The following is a 14,066-nucleotide window of genomic DNA, read 5'->3' on the forward strand; positions in this document are numbered from 1 at the left end:
TTGGTAATGTGATTTAATGAAAACTACAAGATTTAGGAATTGAAGACCTGGTCTGCATCTTGACTTTATTCGCCACTGGCTGTTCTCCTATGGCCCCCAACCTCCACATTCCTAAGATCATTGTAATTAAAATGTAAACATACATGGTAAATGTAAATTGTGAACTTTGTAAATATGAGTTACTATAATCATATATACATATGGGAACTTCTCAACATATTTATCACTGAGAGTCACAAGTGACCAAATTACTCAAATAAAATAATTCATGAGAGTAACTGGGGAGCAATTAAGTTAGGCTTCTGTACTTTATAGAGAGTAAACTATCAGGGAAGGAAAAATTTGGCAATCTTTATCAAGAAACTTTAAAATATCCATATTATTTAAACCCATTATTCCAATTTATTTTGCATCACTCATACATCCTATTGAAATCATCAGAAGTGCATTTGGAGGCTTTGAACAATGATATGTATGGCAATGCTATGTATTGATCAATTGTATAATCGATTGATACAATGCCCAATAAGCAAGAAATGCTAAATATTTTACAGCAGATTCAGTGCTTTGGAGAATATTTGATAATTCAGGAAAGTTATCACAATGTATACTATTAAATAAAATTTAGATGAAAGTATCAGCCGTATGACCTCAATATTATAAATATTATTTATGTATTTCAATATATATACAGGAAGAAGATGAAAGAATAATCATAAAACTGTTATATTTATATACAAATGAAAAATGACTGTTTTTCTAATCTTCCATATTTTCTAGGCTTTCTACAATTAGCTTATATTACTTTATAATCAGAAAAAAATACTTTAGAAGAAATGCCAAATACAACATAAGTTATCATTTCCAACTTTTAAATTGGCATTAATTCTTTAGAAGTTGGCCTCCATGTTTGGGGAGTTGAGTGAAACTAACTCTTCAACCCTAGCTGTGGGATTACAAATTGGTAAAATCTGTCTGAAAAGTTTTTTGACTATATATATATCAAGAGCCTTTAAAATGTTCAAAGTCTGTAAGCCAATAATTTCACTTTCAGAATCTAAGAAAATAATCATATGCCAACAAAGTTGTTGATTGCAGTACTATTTATCAAAGCAAAAAGAAAAGAAACAGCTATTAAATGTCTGAAAGAGAAATGATTAGACACAGTAAGTTATAGTTATACAATGAAATGTATCATAGGCATTAAAATGTTTTAAAATAAGTTTAATTATTCAGGAAAATGCTTATCACATAATGTTTTAAAAAAAGTCATTATGCAATCTCTGCATACGGCATAGATCCCCACATATACATAAATATATGGGCCAGGTGCAATGGCTCAAACCTGTAATGCCGACACTTTGGGAGGCTGAGGTAGTGGGAGGATAGCTAGAGTTCAGGAGTTTTAGATCAGCCTGGGCAACATAGCAAGACCTTGAATAAATAAATTGATAAATACTTTAAATAAACAAATAAATATAAATATATATTTGTGTGTGGATCCTTATTTGGGTGTGCCTGGATGTGTGTATATATACTGTACACATACACACCCAGAGAGAGAGAAAAAGAAAGAGACTACAGAAAATATACTGAGATGTTGATAGTGATGATGATAGTCTAAGTATTGGAATAATGGGTGAGTTTTACCTTCTTTGTAATTTACAGTGAATTTGAAAATTTCTACCATGATTTTATTGTCACAGAAAAGGAGTAAAGCCTGAAAATGTTTAAAATTATGAATATGGTAGAATCTCAACTGTGAAGAATATATATAGGAATACATGCACACATATACACATGTGCCCATGCATGTGTGCATGCGTATGCATCCATACAGAGGGACATTGAGAAGAGAGATGGCTAAAATTAAGCCCAGAGTTTAATGTTATGGAGACCTGATATCACTTCTTATTGCCTGGGTGATCTTGAACAAATGACAATTTCATTAAAGCTCAGTTTCAGTCTCTCTAAGCTTGGATAATACTAGTATATTTCTGTGTGTTTCTGTATTGATTAGGAATTTTTTTGGTGATGAGTGGGAGAAACCAAATCTAGTAGCTTACTTTTTTTATGTTTTTGGAAGAATACAAGAGGGTTCACAGATTCAGAGGAAGAGCTGAGGAACCCAGCATGGGAAAGTGCGTGTCCCAGAATAGCTCATTGGATCTAGATAGCAAAAACTATGGGAGTCTCTTCAGGATACCACCACCTGGATGAGTAGGGTAAAATGGCTGTTCAGTCTTTCTGAGTCATTCTGTTCAAGATTCTAGTTCCAGGGAGAGCATCTGACTGGCCTGTTTTGAGATTTGTGTCTAACCCTTTCCCAGAAGAGGATAGAGCACCTAGACTGGCTGCCCCACATAGGCTGAAGACCCAAAGCAAGATCACAGAGCTGTTGCCCATTGAAAGGAGGAATGATGCCAGCAGACAAAAAAAAAAACCAATTTTTTCCACACGACCTCAATACGGTTGTTGTGAGGGTCAAATGTATGTAAAATGCTTAATACAAATCCTAGCTTATAGTCATTGCTCAGTACATTTTAGCTATTCTTTACACCACACGTGTGTGCATGTGTGCACTGAAAAGAAAGCTGAAAAAATATTAAAATATTAGTAAACGTATTCATGGTAATTAATTATTATCTCTTTGTATTTTCCAATTTCACCAAAATGGATGAATATTCATTTTTTACTTCAAACAAACTTTTTTGTGTGTGTTAGAGAGAAAGGATCAGAAAGAGATTTTAGGCTCTAAGTTGGTCTGTAAGTAAATAGATAAATGATAAGAGGTGAAAATCCTTAGCTAGGCACTTTAAATAGAACTGTATTAGGCTCTACTTGTAAAGAAGATATCTGTGTCTTACACATACAAGTGATGAAATGAAGAAATGGAGAATTCTAAGGCTTTCCCTGCTGATTTCTAGGTAACCCTGAATGTCTCAGAATGGATATCAGCTAGAAGACTCTGACCTGGACAGACACAGATCTAGACATACAGTTCCTGCAGTCATGCTAGTAGAAAGACCACACCAGCAGCAAACAGTGCAATTGGATGTCAGCAGCAAAGCATTCATTCCTGAAGGAAATTGTTGAACCCACACACAGAGAATTCTGACAGCATTGTTTAGGTAAAGCTTCTGCTTCCACAGACCTCCAAACACTTGTCCTGCAAATGTTGAAGGTAGGAAGGAAGGATGAAGGCATAAAAGAAGGGAGGGAAGAAAGAGGGAGAAAGGAAAGAACTACAACATAGGCTTAATCTCAGCAACCAAGACAGAGATAGACAGAACGATATGAGATCCACCATAGGAATTAGTTTGCTTTTCTGGATGATGCCCACAAGAGTGGTCTACAATCAAATATGCAAAGAATTATAGCAAATAGCAAATTCAGGCTACCTCAAGTCAACATCAAAGTCCAGAAGCAGTTGAATGCAGCAGCTGTAACAAGAATCTGGGAGGTACTTTGGAATAATAGTGTCCAGGCCCTGAGGGAGGAGATTTATATGCCCTAGGCAGAGTCATAGAAAGAGAGACAGGAATGAAAACTGATGTTTTACAACACCTCCTTGTTCTTAGACCTGTAACCACAGTGGGCACAAATACCTAAAGTGTATTTGAGCTCCATCAAATACCATGCTAGGCTTTAGGGAAGCAAGACCAATCCTGTTGCGGGAAGTCAGGGACCCCAAATGGAGGGACCAGCTGAAGCCATGGCAGAAGAACATAAATTGTGAAGATTTCATGGACATTTATTAGTTCCCCAAATTAATACTTTTATAATGTCTTACACCTGTCTTTAGTGCAATCTCTGAACATAAATTGTGAAGACTTCATGGACATTTATCACTTCCCCAATCAATACCCTTGTGATTTCCTATGCCTGTCTTTAATCTCTTAATTCCATCATCTTTGTAAGCTGAGGAGGATATATGTCCCCTCAGGACCCTGTGATGATTGCGTTAACTGCACAAATTTATTGTAGAGCATGTGTGTTTGAACAATATGAAATCTGGGCACCTTGAAAAAAGAACAGGATAACAGCAATGTTCAGGGAACAAGAGAGATAACCTTAAACTCTGACTGCTGGTGAACTGAGCTGAGAGGAACAGAGCCATATTTCTCTTCTTTCAAAAGCAAATAGAAGAAAGATCACTGAATTCTTTTTCTCAGCAAGGAACATCCCTGAGAAAGAGAATGCGCCCCTGAGGGTAGGCCTCTAAATGGCCCCCTTGGGGGCAACTATCTTTTATGGTCAAAGCCGAAGGGGTGAAATAAGCCCCGGTCTCCTGTGGCTCTCCCAGGCTTATTAGGACGAGGAAATTCCCACCTAATAAATTTTGGTCAGACAGGTTGTCTGCTCTCAAACCCTGTCTCCTGATAAGATGTTATCAATGACAATGCGTGCCCAAACTTCATTAGCAATTTTAATTTTGCCCCCATCTGGTGGTCCCGTGATCTCGCCCTGCCTCCATTTGCTTTGTGATATTTTATTACCTTGTGAAGCATGTTATCTCTGTGACCCACACCCTATTCGTACACTCCCTCCCCTTTTGAAAATCGCTAATAAAAACTTGCTGGTTTTACAGCTTGGGGGCATCACGGAACCTGCCAACATATGATGTCTCCCCCGGCCACCCAGCTTTAAAATTTCTCTCTTTTGTACTCTTTCCCTTTATTTCTCAGACCAGCCAATGCTTAGGGAAATAGAAAAGAACCCACATTAACTAGCAGGGGCGGGTTCCCCCGATATTCCCAGACATTATGGGTAAGATTTAACTTTCTGTTAATGGAATAACCTTGACCATAATTGACTTGGATCTGCAAGTTTAGGTAATGGGAATGGAAAGATAGGGACAAATACCCTATGGATATTTTTAGCCAGCATTAACTATTAAGGTAGAGACTGGAGAAAGATGATCAAGGATGTGGATTCCTTTCCACTGTGTGTAAAAATGAATACACATTTATTTTTCACACTGGCTTGAAACTGACTCTTGTTATGAAATTAATATTCATTTAGGAACTGTATGAGATACTGAAAATTTTACTTCTAGGGCTTTGGAAGACTTGAGTTACACAGATTTTACATCACTTAATGAAACTGCCTTTTAATGCATTTTAGTTCCAAGAGATGTTATTGCCAACCTGTTGGACTGCCCAAAGAGAGATTATTCTAAGGATTCAATGGAGAAATTGAAGCCAAGTACAAGTTCAAATTAAGGGAGATGCCATCTCTGTCACTAGAGAACACGCATCCATAGAGCAAGAGATTTTAAAATTGTACCATAAACAGGAAAAAAAAAAAAAAAAAAAAGCTTAACTTCAAGGACTTTGGTTATTGCAGCCTATTGTAAATTGGATTTTCCAGGAAGTAGACCCTGAGATGGAGATTAACATGTTGGAGAGTTATTAAGAAATGCTCTTGGGAATAACAGCTATGAGAGAGGAGGGAAGGAAGAAGTAGTGGGCAGAGGGAGAAAGCAGATTGTGACACAGGCTCAATGAAAGTCTTGACTTATCCCTGGGGAGTGTTGAAGCTGGAAATGTCCTTCCAAGTTGTTCCAAGTTTGAATGAGGGGAGCTTGGTCTGTACGCTTCCATATTGAAAAATCATTCATTGCGTGTGGGCTGCCCTGGAGAAGTGGCCTGGCAGCCTAGGCAATTCATAAAGAAGGCTGATGCCTGATGGCTTTCTGCTGAAAGCACTTCCAGATGATGGAGATATCCAGGCAGCACACCACAGTATACTCTGTACAGCAGTAGCACCCACAGTCGCTTTGGGTGGGGATGAGGGTGCCATCACTCAGAATGGGAAAGCATGGTGTTTAAGTGTGTGCAAGTATGACTGAAAGTGTGGCAATAGGTATCATAACCACATAGTTAAAATAGTCACAGAGGAAGAATGTTGGCATCTTTGGTTCTTGGATTACAAACCTCCAAAGTGAGAAAGGATTTTGTACATAGTTATAATTTCATGGAGGGGATTAGTGTTAAACAACTAAATGAATGACACCTTGGAGGATTTAAGACTGGGGTTCCTGGGGAAACAAAAGTTACAAAAAAGATAAATCACAATACAGAGTAATCTTATCAATTATGTTTTAAATTTACAGGAAGAGTGTTTAGCTTGCCATTTATTAAGTAAAAATAAATGTAATAACCACTTCATGTATTCAGCATATGTAAACTCACCCCAAAATTCTAAATCAAATATAATCGTATATAATTTATCTTGTCCTTAATAACTCTGATGAGAAAAAATTTAAATAGCAAGGTAAATGTAGCATTTATTTTCAAATACCTCAGAACAACAAGTACAAATAGGCATTTAGTAAAAATATACTGATAATGTAACCAATCTAAAGTATCATTTTAATGTATAAATCCTGGAGTTTATATCTCAGTTTATCTGAGTGAATCACAAGACCTGTCATCATTTTACACACTGTTAGAAGAGATGATCCATGGTTCTCATTCAGTTGGTGACCTATTTTTTAATGTACAAAAATCCTTTTAATCCGTGTAAGCAGGTTTTTAAAACAAAGACCAAACAGTGACACATAGTGAGTGTCTAATCACTTAATCCTTAGATGTTTGTCTCTATAAAGCAAGAATTACAGTATAACAAAGGGTACCTCCTACTGCTTTTTTGTTTATTTGTTTGTTTGTTTTTGAGACAAGGTCTCACTGTGTCACCCTTGAGTGCAGTGGCATGATCCTGGCTCACTGCAGCTTCAAATTCCTGGGCTGAAGTCATCACCCCATCTCTCCCTCCTGAGTAGCTGGGACAATGGGCATGTGCCACCATGTTCAGCTAGTTTTTTCTTCATCTTTTTATAGAGATGCGGTCTTCTTATGTTGTCCAGGCTGATCTCAAACTCCTGGGCTCAAGCAATCCTCCCGCTTCAGCCTCCCAAGTGCTGGGATTACAGGTATGAGTCACCATGCCTGGCTGCTCCTATTGTTTTTAAGTGTGTTGAAAATTAATATTTTAAAAATTAAAATTGCTTAATTACATTATATGTATGGAAAATAGATACAATCACATTCCCAAGACTGGTTTCACAGATTTAATAAGAACATAATGTTTAAGGATGAGAGAGATCACTATGTTAGAAATATTGCTAATATTTTATTATCACGTGAGAAAACTACATTTGAAACTATTGTTACAAAATATGGTATTCTGAAGCCTCCACCTGTGTATCAGTTGAAAATACATTAAAGTGATATTTGCCTAAGGAGCTAGAATATCTTGCTTTCCCTCCATGTGTTAGATAAGTATAACTTATATATAATATAATACATTTTAAAACATCAAAATATTAGAGGGAAGAAGTTTATCTAATCATTTATAGACACTAGAAAAGGGGGCTTCTTAATCATAAGCATTAACAAACTGGGCTGTAAGAACAAAGAACAAAAATGTTCTGGAATGCCAGGAAAGATGTGCAAAAAGCTCTTGCAGAAAATTCCTTGAAGCTCATGGCTAGTAAAATGTTTGAAACGATTTAACCCAGTAAATGAGTACTTCCTAATGTGATTTGGGAGTATTCCCCAGAGATCTTTAAAACAAAATGACCAAGAAATAATGAAAAACAAAACTGCTGGGTAGGACCTAGCCTTATACAGAAAAGAGGGAGCTACACATTTCATTAAAGGACTTGCCACTATAAAAAGATTTCCTTCCCAGCGCTTTAGGAGGCCAAAGCAAGCGGATCACTTGAGGTCAGGAGTTCAAGACCAGCCTGACTGACATGGAGAAACCCCATCTCTACTAAAAATACAAAATTAGCCGGGTGTGGTGGCACATGCCTGTAATCCCAGCTACTCGGGAGGCTGAGGGAGGAGAATTGCTTGAACCCGGGAGACAGAACTTGTGGTGAGCCGAGATCATGCCATTGCACTGCAGCCTGGGCAACAAGAGTGAAACTCCGTCTCAAAGAAGAGAAAAAAAAAAAAAGGTTTCCTGGCCAGGTGCAGTGGCTCACGCTTGTAATCCCAGCACTTTGGACGGCTGAGGTGGGAAGGATCACAAAGTCAAGAGAGCGAGACCATCTTGGCCAACATGGTGAAACCCCATCTCTACATCTCCACTGAAAATACAAAAGTTAGCCGGGCATGGTGGCGCATGCCTGTAGTCCCAGCTACTTGGGAGGCTGAGGCAGGAGAATTGCTCGAACCCGGGAGGTGGAGGTTGCAGTGAGCCAAGATTGCGCCACTGCACTCCAGCCTGGCAACAGAGCGAGACTTCATCTCAAAAAAAAAAAAAAAAAAAAAAAAAGTTCTGTATTAACACAATTGGTGACTGAGAACATATCCAATCATAAAGCTATAAAAAACAATAATAATAGCTAAAACGTATGGAGCACTTATTAGGTGCTATGCACTATTCAATGTACTTCACTTATGCTAATTCATTTATCCTTAACAACCTGATAAAGTAATATTTTTCAACTTTATCTTACTAATGAGGGAACTGATGCATCAAGAGGTACCCAAGCTCATGCAACTAATAAATTGCATACCTCAGAAAACCTCTCTCCAGATGTGAAGAGGAGACTCATCCTTGGGGAGATCAGAGCTGATTTTTAAAGACAATCATTGCAAATAAAATATAACATATACAATCCTTCTTCAATCATTGCAGTTTCTGTATTTTCCCTTGTTACTGAAATAGTTCTTCAGGGAGTCAATATCCTTTTTGTTCAACACGGTGAAACAAGACAATCCATTGTGTCTAGATGAGTGAAATTAATGATTACCTATTGAAGAATCTACTGACTGAAGGTTCATGACTACAGTAAATGAATCAGGGCCCTTGAATATGTTAAGCTTTTGGCATTTTGTATCTGAAGATGAGCTTGAATTATTATTTTTACCCACTTTTTCATATAAACCTCAAATTTTTCTGAAGAATAAGTTGGCCATTTGAATTAAATAACTGGCCTACCTGTGAAGCTATATTTTTTTTAATGTACAAAGTCCGTTTTTAGGTTATAATTACCGCACTGATAGAAAGATAAAGAGAGAGGGGTGCATATAAATAATTCAAGAGTAACATAAATAATTACCCTTAGCCCTTAAATATTTCAGAATATATCTCTGAAGAATAAGAACATTCTCTTACCTAATTACATGGAATTATTATAGTTGGGAAAATTAACGTTGACATAATAGTATTGTATAATGTGCAATCCTTCTTTAAATTTACCTAATTGTCCACAATTTTTTTTCTTTCTCTTTTTTTCTGGGATTCAAAGTCAAGGAATCAGGATTATGCATTGTATTTGACAGGTTGCTTCAGTCTCCTCTAATCTAGGTCAGTTCTCCACTCTGTGTGTGTGTGTGTGTGTGTGTGTGTGTGCGCGCGCGCGTGAGAGAGAGAGAGAGAGATCTTTCATGACAGCAACATTTTTGAAGAGTCTACTAGATTTGTTGGATTGTTTCTTTGTGATCAGATTTGGTTCAACTATTTTTAGAAGAGATTGTATCGTGAACTTAGTGTATCACATTAGCAATAACATGGTATTAGATTGTCTAATTACTAAGGACATTAAATTTTACCATTTGATTAGAAAGATGTCCACTAGATCTCTCCATTGTAAAGATATTTTCCCATTGTTATTACTAAATAATCTGAGAATGTGTGTGTATATTTTTACCCCCATTTTTTCATTCAATGCCTTTAGCATCCATTAATAATTATTATCAGAATCAAGTATTACTATGGTGTGTAAAAGGGTGGTGGTTTTCTATTTCCACTATTCCTTCTATATCTATTAGTTGGCATTATTCTATAAAAAATAGGTTTTCCTCTTTCTTCATATCCACCTTTAAGTTTTCTAAAGTGCAAATATGGACTATAAATATATTTTTATTCAGCGGTTATAATCCATTCCTGACACGATTCTTTTAAATCATCAGTCCCTCACAAGTTCAGCCTGTGGGAACACCTTCACATTGGCTTCTGCACATTTTTTGCATGCATCCGTTGTTTTTGTGTACTTCCAGGCACAGGATATTACAGGATCATTTTGTACTTTCATTGACCCCATTCTGGACTCAGCCAATTCTCCAAGGATCCTTGATTCCATGTTGTATGGAATGATGTTTAGTAAGGCTGGATGTCTATGAGCAAAGTAGGCTCCATTTCATAATTGCATTCCTTGAAAATGAGATTTTGGTCACCTGTTAAAATAGGGTCACATTTGTAAAAACTATAATATTGAACCTAATAGTCATTTATGCTTTAGGGTGAACATATTTATCAGCCTATTTATTTCATAAGGGATAATGGTGGCAATGGTCAAGTTAGACGGCCCATGGAGGAAGAAAGAAAGCTAACATCAATTTATTCTATTCCAGGCACCATCACATACATGATTTACATTAATCCTCATAAAAATCTTATTTTTGCAAGTGAGGGAGTAACTTGTTCAAAGTTACTGTTTGTATTGTAGATATCCCCAAATTAAAACCCTTATTTATTTGACCCTAAAAGCTTCATCTGTGACTTCTACTACCACAGGCCATTCTCCAAGCCAAGCAAGTAGGTCTGAGGGCTGAGAAGACACAGTTCACCCACTTCAAATTTCAAGAAGGGCAAACTCTGGTCATGCTGTCTTCCGTGTTTCACTTGAAGTTGTTCAGCATGATCTGCATGCACAGCCACCCTCTCACTGCCATTCGGCTGAGAATAGGGTTCAAATGTTTCTCCCTATTGCTCAGAAAGTCTGTGGGAAACAATTTCCTATTTCATTTGCTTTCAGTGTTTATTCAAAAAGAACAGATAGGATCTCAAACTGAATGCTGTTTCAGTTGGATTATTCATTACAAGTACTATCTGTTGCCAGAAGTTAGTGCTGGTGGTGGGAAAGCTTGTTGTAGGCTTGTAAGAGATAACTTAAACAAGCTGCCTGAGAAACAATGTTGGGTACAAAGCACAGAAGAACATATTTTTGTCCTATCTTGGTCAAGTTCCTAAACTCTGTTGGCTCTCAGTTTTCTTACTGTAAATGGAGACAATAATAGTTTGCCTGCCTGAAGAAATAAGGTGAGCTATCTAGTACAAAATCAACAACCACATGCTGAATATCTTCTGTAATATAGGGTTTCCTTTGACATTAGAAATGTGGAGAAATATAAGGCAGAGTTTCTACCCATATTATACTTAACATCTAGTTGATGTCGCAGGACTTGCATATTAAAAGGACAAATAAATAACACGGTGACATATTTGTAACACAGTGTGTGAGTTTCAAAGACAAGGGAAAGGATTAGTCACCAATAACATTATAAGCTTTTCAACTTAAAATAATTAAAGAACACTTTTCTCTTTTTTAAAAAAAATAGAAGATTAGGAATAGATGTGCAGGATATGCAGGTTTGTTACCTAGGTAAACTTGTATCATGGTGGTTTACTGCACAGATCATTCCATCACCCAGGTGTTAAACCCAGCATCCATTAGCTATTTTTCCTGATGCTCTCCCCACCCAACGGGTGCTCAGGGTGTGTTGTTCCCCTCCATATGTCTATGAGTTCTCATCATTGAGCTCCCAAATATAAGTGAGAACATGCAGTGTTTGGTTTTCTGTTCTTGCATTACTTTGCCAAGGATAATGACTTCTAACTCCATCCATGTCCTTGCAAAGGACATGATCCCATTCCTTTTCATGGTTGCATAGCATTCCATGGTGTATATGTACCACATTTTCTTTATGCAGTCTATCATTGATGGACATTTAGGTTGATTCCATGACTTTGCTACTGTAAATAGTGCTGCAATGAACATATGCATGCATGTATCTTTATAATTGAATGATTTATATTCCTTTGGGTACATAGCCAGCAATGGGATTGCTGGGTCAAATGGTATTTCTTCATTTAGGTCTTTCAGGAATCATCATACTGTCTTCCACAATGATTGAACTAATTTACACTTCCACCGACAGTGTAAAAACGTTCATTTTTCTTTGTAACCACTGCAGCATCTGTTGTTTTTTTACTTTTTAACAGCAGCCATTCTAACTGGTGTGAGATGGTATCTCATTGTGGTTTTGATTTGCATTTTTCTAATGATCAGTGATGTTGAGCTTTTTCCAAATGTTTATTGGCCACATGTATGTCTTTCTTTGGGAAGGATCTGTTCATGTTCACTTTTTAATGTCTGCTTTTTAATGGGATTTTTTTTTCTTGTAAATTTGTTTAAGTTACTTATGGATTCTGGATATTAGACCATAGATAGATAGATAGATAGATAGATAGATAGATAGATAGATAGATAGATAGCAAAAATTTTCTCCCATTCTGTAGGTTATCTGTTCACTCTCATAATAGTTTCTTTGGTTGTACAGAAGCCCTTTAGTTTAATTAGATCCCATTTGTCAATTTTTGCTTTTGTTGCAATTGCTTTTGATATTTTTGTTATGAAATCTTTGTCCAAGCCTATGTCCTGAATGTATTGTCTAGAGTTTCTTCTAGGATTTTTATAGTTTTGGGTTTTACATTTAAGTCTTAAAACCATTTTGAGTTAATTTTTGTATATGGTGTAAGGAGGGGATCCAGTTTCAATTTTCTGCATATAGGTAGGCAGTTCTCCTAGCATCATTTATTAAATAGGAGATCCTTTCCCCATTGCTTGTTTCTGTTAGGTTTGTCAAAGATCAGATGGTTGAAGGTGTGTGGTCTCATTTCTGATTTCTCTATTCTGTTTCATTAGTCTATGTGTCTGTTCTTGTACCAGTACCATGCTGTTTTGGTTACTGTAGCCTTGTACTATAGTTTGAAGTCAGGTAACATGATTCCCATTAAATTACCATTGACTTTCTTTACAGAATTAGAAAAAAAAAAAAAACTATCTTAAAATTCATATAGAAGAAAAAAAGAGCCCAAAGAGCCAAGTCTATCCTAAGAAAAAAGCACTTTTCTCTTTTCTCCTACCAATTTTTTAAAAAAGAAAATAAGGAGTAAGGAAGAAAAGAATAAAGGTACAACAAAACAAATGAAAAAGGAAAGAGAAAAGGAAAAAAATACAAAAAAAGCAGTAAAAGTAGATATGAAGATAAATACAAAAGTCAGTATTAATGTCTTTTCAGTTTATAAATCTCATTTTTTCTTATGTGATTTAAATCCAATTGTATAATACAAAAATTATAAATCTATGTATATAAATGCACAATATATAAAGATACTATTTGTGACAATAACAACATAAAGAGAGGGATGGAGTTGTATAAATGCAAACATTGTGTATACAATTGAAACTAACTTGAATTGAAACTAGATTGCTATAAATGAAAACATTAATTGTAATCCTCAGGGCAACCACTAAGAATACAACTTTAAAATGTGTAGAAAAAGAAAAGAGAAAGTAATCAAAAAGGTGTATTAGAAAATGTGTATTTAATACAAAAGAAGGCAGTAACAAAGGAATTAAAGAGCAAAAAAAAATGTAATATATAGAAAGCAAATGGCAAAATGGCAAAAATCCTACCTTATCAGTAATTACGTTAAAAGTAAATGGATGAAAGCTCTAATGAAAAGGCAAATGTTGGCAGTAAAGATTGAAAAACATGATCTAAATGTATGCTGTCTACAAGAGGCTTGCTTTAGATTCAAAGACAAGATAAGGTGAAAGCTAAGAAATGGAAGAAGCTATTTTATGCAAACACTAACTAAAAGACAGCTGGAGTAAATATATGACTATCAGACAAAATAGAGTGTAAGAAAAAAATTATGCCTGGTACAGTAGCTCATGCCTGTACTCCCAACACTTTGGTAGGCCAAGGAGAGAAGATCACTTGAGCCCAGGAGTTCAAGACCAGCCTGGGCAACATAGAGAACCCCCATCTAAGAAAGAAAAGAAAAGAAAAAAAAAAAAAAAGAAAAGAAAGGGAGAGAGAGGAAGGAGGGAAGGAAGGAAGGAAGGAAGGAAGGAAGAAGGAAGGAAGGAAGGAAGGAAGGAAGGAAGGAAGGAAGGAAGGAAGGAAGGAAGAAAATTAGCTGGGCTTAGTTGTATTTACCTGTGGTCCCTGCTATTTGAGAGACTGAGGTGGGAG

The sequence above is a fragment of the Macaca nemestrina genome, chromosome 1, assembly GCF_043159975.1.
Source record: "Macaca nemestrina isolate mMacNem1 chromosome 1, mMacNem.hap1, whole genome shotgun sequence".
NCBI lineage: Eukaryota > Metazoa > Chordata > Mammalia > Primates > Cercopithecidae > Macaca > Macaca nemestrina.